The following is a 6,248-nucleotide window of genomic DNA, read 5'->3' as shown; positions in this document are numbered from 1 at the left end:
TTTAGCTCAAGGCTTAGTGCTAGGGCAGGTCTAAGGATAGTGGTAGGTTTAGGTTTAAGATTAGGATTATAGTTAGGGCTAGGGTTATGTCTAGGGCTAGGGCTACATGTAAGATCAGACCTGGGGCTATCACTAGTGTTTGGGCTACAGCTAAGTCTAGGGATAGAGATATCTGGCCTAGATTCAGTGATAAGGATAGGCTATGGCTTGGGTTAATTTTAAGCTCAGGGTTAGAACTATGGCTAGGGTTAGGGCTTGATTAGAGTTAGGGCTAGTTAGTTCTGGGATATGGGTAGGCCAAGGTCTTGGAATAGGGCTATAGTTAGGGCTAGGTTTAGGTCTGGGGTTAGGAGTAAGGAAAGGGTAGGATTAGGGCTAGGACTAGGTTTAGAGTTAATGTTATGCTAGAATTAGGGAAAAGGTAACAACGAGGTCAAGGATTTGGGCTAGAGTTGGGGCTAGGTTTAGGGCAAGGGCTAGTGATATGGGTAAGGATAGGGCTAGGACTAGGTCTAGGCCTAGGACTAGGATTAGGGCTGGGTCTATGACTAGTTTTAAGACTATGGTTAGGGCTCGGATTAGGGTTAGGGCTTTACCAATGTAAAGGTTTAGTAACCTTGTTAGGTTTAGATATATTTATGGTTTGTTTTAAGGCTAGGCTTAAGGTTAGGGTGAGGACTGTGTTTAAGGCCAGAGCTAGCACTGGGACTAGGGCTAGGTTTAGGGCTAGTCTAGGGTTGTAGAGGATAGGTTGAGAACTATTGTTATGGTTAGGGCTTTGGCTAAGTCTAGGGATAGGGATAGAGATAAGGCCTGGGTTACAGTGAAAGTTAGGCCTAGGTTTAGGGATATGATTTGCAACAGGGTTAAGAATAGGTTTAGGGCTAACACTAAAGAAATTGAGGTTTCTTCCTGTTCTTGCATGATGATGTGAGAGCTTAGCTACTGCTGCTCCTGGTCCAGCCACCTCTATCCACCATTCCTCCCTGCCATGGCAGACTATAATTCCCCTGGAACCGAGTACAGCAGCCACAGACTATGAGCTGACTGATGCCAGGTCATCCTTCCCTTGCTATGATGAACCAAACAAAAAGGCAACTTACAATATGTCCATCATTCATCTCACAGAATACCAAGCACTTTTAAATATGCCAGTAGAGAAACAAGAGCCAGTGATTGACTGTTGCAGGTGTCCTGGGGCCCTCTGGGCAGGGGTAGAGTCAGCACGGAGTCACGACACAGTACCAGGAGTCAGGTGAGAAGCAGGCAATGTGAGCAGCTGCAGACTCATTTATTGCAGACGTGGGGTTCCCTTATATCCCCCCTCCTGGTGTCCCATTGGCCCCAGTAGGCTTTCTCGAATCGTGTCTGATCCTCATTGGCTCTCTCCATCGAGCTATCTTGCGTCAGCTGTCTCTATGCCCTTTGGCAGAATACAGGTTTGACTCAACCAGATGTTTTTGGTGCGTTTGCAGTGCACATGCACTGGTTGTTTAGGCTGCACTTCCTCCTACATATCCACCCTTTTCTTTTTGTGAAGCTCTAGTGGGAGCCAAGATTCTTAGTCTTGGTGTTGCTGACCCCACCTCAGGGGGCCCCAGCATTATGGACCGTGCCTGTCTTAGGTTGACTTGTCATACAAGTTCTTACCCGTCATTGACTACCAGCCCTCAAAGGGTGGCCTCCCTGGGTATGAGCCCACCAGGGTGATTGGGGAAGGCAATTATACAGAGGCCTCACATATTTCCCTGTAAGCCAGGCCTGTAGGACCTCACGGGGAGGATTGTGGCCTGTGTTTTGAAGTGCCAAGAGGACCTGGAGTGTGGCTCTGTTGATGCATTTTTGCTGTCGGGCATGCTGAAAGTGACACTTGACAAGGATGAATAGGACCAAAGGAATTAGACTAGCTATGATGGCCAGGAGAATGGGGACAAATGAGGCAGGTGGGACAACACTTAAGGAGACCTCGCGCTTCCTAGCAAGGAAAAGAACAGGTATCCAGAGGTCAGGGTCCCACATGTGCTCCGGGGTTTCCCATGGTGAGAGGGTGGTAGCCTCATTCCAGAAAGGACCTAGGTGATTGGTTTTAACTTTAAGACCTCGGATGATAAGGAGGGATATTCATGCCCTGATTTGGGTTCCCTACAGCTGGGGGCCAGATTACCCATGTTAATTCTAAGACAAACAAAGAGAATGTGTCAGACTCAGACTCCTGGGTTCCTCCTCCTAGGAGGTCAGCCTTTATGTGGAGGTGCCAGGCGAACCCAAAGCAAAATGTTTACCTCCCTAATCAACAGACAGGACAAGGGAAAAGGGAAGGAGGGGGTTCTCACACTCACCCACAGGAGAATAAAAGGCACATGTAACACGTAGGGGCCGATTTACTGAAATCTCACGCAGGGAGCATCTTACAACATCGAAGAAAGTGGGGGAGAGGTGCCGAGGTGGTCTCGGGTGGAGAAAGCGAAATGAAGGCTGATCTTTGGAGTGGTGCATGCCAGCAGAAAAGTGCAAAGAACACGGTCCAGAAGAGGAAAGCGGCTACCACAACAATGGCCAGAACCCAAGGAAGGTCAATGCCCACGCTAGCATGGGGAAACCACGTTGGGTGCCAGATGTTGTGGGTATCCTGGGGCCCTTCGGGTGGGGGTAGATTCGGCACGGAGTCACAACACAGACATCAGGAGTCAGGTGAAAAACAGGCAGTGTGAGCAGCTGCAGGCTCATTTATTGCAGATATGGAGCTCCCTTATATACCCCCTCCCGATATCCCATTGGCCCCAGTAGGCTTTCTCGGATTGTGTCTGATCCTTATTGGCCCTCTCCATTAAGCCATCTGTGTCAGCCATCTCCATGTCCTTTGGCAGAATACAGGTTAGACTCAGCTGGATGTTTTTGTCACGTTTGCAGCACATGCAGCACGCATGCACAGGTTGTTCAGGCTGCAATTCCTCCTACAAGTGATAAATGGAAATGAATCTTTTTTATGAAGTCTGTCCCTATGAGCACTTACCTGGTATGCTTTGTTGTACATCCATTTACCGCCATACAGAAAATGTCACAGAGTGGCATACTACTCACTATTTATGTCCAGCCAGCTCAAAAACAGACAGCAGAATATGCTGCAAACATAACTAAAACTGTGTTTGATTATTTTGAAGAATACTTTTCTATGGAATATTCTCTTCCTAAACTAGATAAAATCGCTACTCTGGATTTTGGCTCCTGTGCCATGGAGAAATTGGGACTCATCACTTACTGAGAAACAAACCTGCTTTATGACATGAGCCAATCAGCTTCATCCAACCAACAGATGATGGCCAGTGTGATTGCCCATGAACTTGTGCACCAGTGGTTTGGCAACATTGTGACCATGGACTGGTGAGATGACTTATGGCTAAATGGAGGATTTGCTTCTTTTTTTGAGTTCTTGGGAGTATATCATGCAGAAAAAGGCTGGCAAATGCTTGAGCAGGTGTTACTTGAGTTTGTGTTACCTGTGAAAGAAGATGACTGTTTAATGTCTTCAACCAGTGGTTGTTTCTGTGTGAACTCCTGCTGAAATTAACTGCCGTATTCAATAGAATATCATTCAGCAAGGGAGCCTCTATTCTGAGAATGCTTGAAGACTGGATAACATCAGAGAAATTCCAAAAAGGTTGCAAGGTTTTCTTGAAAAGTTTTCATTTCAAGAATGCACTTGGAAGGCAGAGGCAGGCGGATCTCTGTGAGTTCAAGGCCAGCTTGGTCTACATAGTGAGTTCCAGGACAGCTAGTGCTACAGGGAGACCCTGTCTCAAAAAGATTTAAAAAAATGAATGCAAAATCTTCAGACTTTTGGGACTTGCTGGAAGAGGCAAGCAATCTACCAGTGAAAGAAGTGATGGATACCTGGACTAGCCAGATAGGCTATCCTGTGCTTAGTGTAAACAACAGGCAAAATATCATACAGAAACATTTCTGTTGGACTCCAAGTCTGATTTCTCAGCCACCCTCCACCCTTGGGAAAGTGAACCCTTGTTTTGCAATGTCCATGAAGAACAGAAGAGACTATTGGATGCTCTGGAACTTGAGTTACAGACAGTTGTTAGCTGCCATGTGAGTGCTGGGATTCTAACCCGGGTTTTCTGCATGAACAGTCAGTGTTCTTAACTGCTGAGCCATCTCTCCAGCCTATAAATATATACTTTAAAATCAGTAGGATCTGAACAAATAAGATGTTAAAACAGAAGTGAGCCTTCCTTATTTTTCACTTTACCCAAAATATTAGATTATAATAAATATTTTCATGCAACCAAAAAAAAAATAAAAGAAAGTTGCAGATAGGGCTAGTGCAAAGCACAGGGCTAAGGACAAGGATTCCTTATGGCTAGGGGTAGAGCAAGGATTATGGCAAGGGTTATGGCTAGGGCTAGGGTTATTTCTAAGATTCAGGTTAGGATTAGGGTTAAGGTACCAAAAAAAAAATAAAAGAAAGTTGCAGATAGGGCTAGTGCAAAGCACAGGGCTAAGGACAAGGATTCCTTATGGCTAGGGGTAGAGCAAGGATTATGGCAAGGGTTATGGCTAGGGCTAGGGTTATTTCTAAGATTCAGGTTAGGGGTAGGGTAAAGGCCAGGTTTACAGCTTGGGTTAGTGCTAGGACAGGTACAGGTTTAGTGCTAGGGTTGGGCTAGATTTATTGCTACAGTTAGGGCTAGATCAAGGGTTAAGTCAAGGTCTATGGCTGTGTTTAAGGATAGGATTAGGTGTAGGTATGGTATTAGTGTTAGGGCTAGGGTTGGGATTAGGATTACAGATAGGTCTAGGACTAGGTCTAGGGTTAAGTTTAGGTGTAGAGTTAGGGTTAAAGTGAGTGACAGAATTAAAATATGTTATAGGGTTAGGACTAGTTTGGAGCTAGGTAGGGCTAGGGCAGTTGTTATGGTTATGGCTAGATCGAGGGCTAGGAATAGCACTAAGTTTAGGTTTAGGATTAGGGCAAGGCCTTGTTATAGGTTTAAGATTATGGTTAGTGTGAGGGCTGGGTTTAGGGCTATTGGTAGCACTAGGATATAGGCTGGGTTTAGGGTTAGGGTTAGGATTATGGTTCAGGGTTAGGGCTAGATTTAGGGTTAGTTTAGGGTTCTATCTACAGCTCAGGTTAGGTTTAGGGATAATGCTAGGTCTATGGTTAGGTCTTGGTTTACGGTTAGGGTGAGGGCTAGTTTTAGGGTTAGGGTTTTGGAGTGCAGTGGGTGCCTCTAAAACTTTCAGACAGTATGTCAACCTCAGGCAGAGAAGAAACATGGTCTGGTTCTTCTAATTTGACAACAGCAAGTATAATTACCTGGCTGTAAGATGGAGCAAGTGCAGCCACATATGGAGGTGACTCTGTATCAGCTGCTACGGGAAGATCCTCCTCAGATACATCAGTCAGAAGGTGTGTTGGCTCAGCTACTGACATACTGGATTCCATGATGTCATGAAGCATAGCCCTATCTATGGCATTCAGCTTCCCCTGAGTCTCTGATGTAGAATCTGGTCTGGGATCCAGTACAGCCTCCACTTAGGGTGCCATCCCCCTCTGAGGCACTGCTGTAGAAGCTGATCTGGGACACGGGACCACAGAATCCTCTTGTGGTTCCAGCTGCAGCTGAAGCAGAGTTTCAGAAGTTGGTCTGGGATCCAGAGTCTGAGGCATCCCTGGTACAAACTAATCAGGTAGCTCAGGAACTGTTGTCCAGGAAGGTCCCAGATCTAAGCACAGAAAGAGATGCGTGGTGAATGCAGGCAATTTTGAAATGAAAGCGGGGAAGATTTGGGATGCAATGCGCTTCCTGAAGATATGTATCTTTGTCTTAGACTTCCAAAAGGCACACAATCCCAATTCCTTCCAGAAAATAACCAGTTTGTGTGTGTACATCCTACCTGACTAAATCCTAAACCTGGTTGCAGGCCAAAGGCCTGCTTCTGGCACTTCCCTGGCAGAACGCACTGAACCTCCTTCCCACCTCAACAGACACCTACTGCAGGCCTCCTCATCCTTGGCTTTTGTGTTTTTGGACTTCTGTTCATCCATTTTATGCAGGAGCTCCTGTACATAGATGATCAGGTATGAGGAAAACATGTCGAGATTCACAAAGTGCATCAGCTGGTAGAGTCTTACCAGGACTAATTTCTGATAAAAATTATCTGGAATCCCCAATCCCAGGATGTACATTATGGCCCTAAGGCAGGTGGACAAAGAATACAGTTAGAAGCCTGCC

General features: G+C 46.0%; 1 pseudogene; it reads left to right on the top strand.

Annotated features, from left to right (window-relative positions):
• Window positions 1-998: 998 nt before the first annotated feature.
• On the top strand, window positions 999-6,094 carry LOC103749261 (annotated as a pseudogene).
• The last annotated feature ends 154 nt before the right edge of the window (window positions 6,095-6,248 follow it).

The sequence above is a fragment of the Nannospalax galili genome, unplaced genomic scaffold (genome assembly GCF_000622305.1).
Source record: "Nannospalax galili isolate Female #2095 unplaced genomic scaffold, S.galili_v1.0 scaffold5246, whole genome shotgun sequence".
NCBI lineage: Eukaryota > Metazoa > Chordata > Mammalia > Rodentia > Spalacidae > Nannospalax > Nannospalax galili.
The sequence above is the reverse complement of the archived record's forward strand: the minus strand, read 5'-3'. Positions and strand labels throughout refer to the sequence as shown.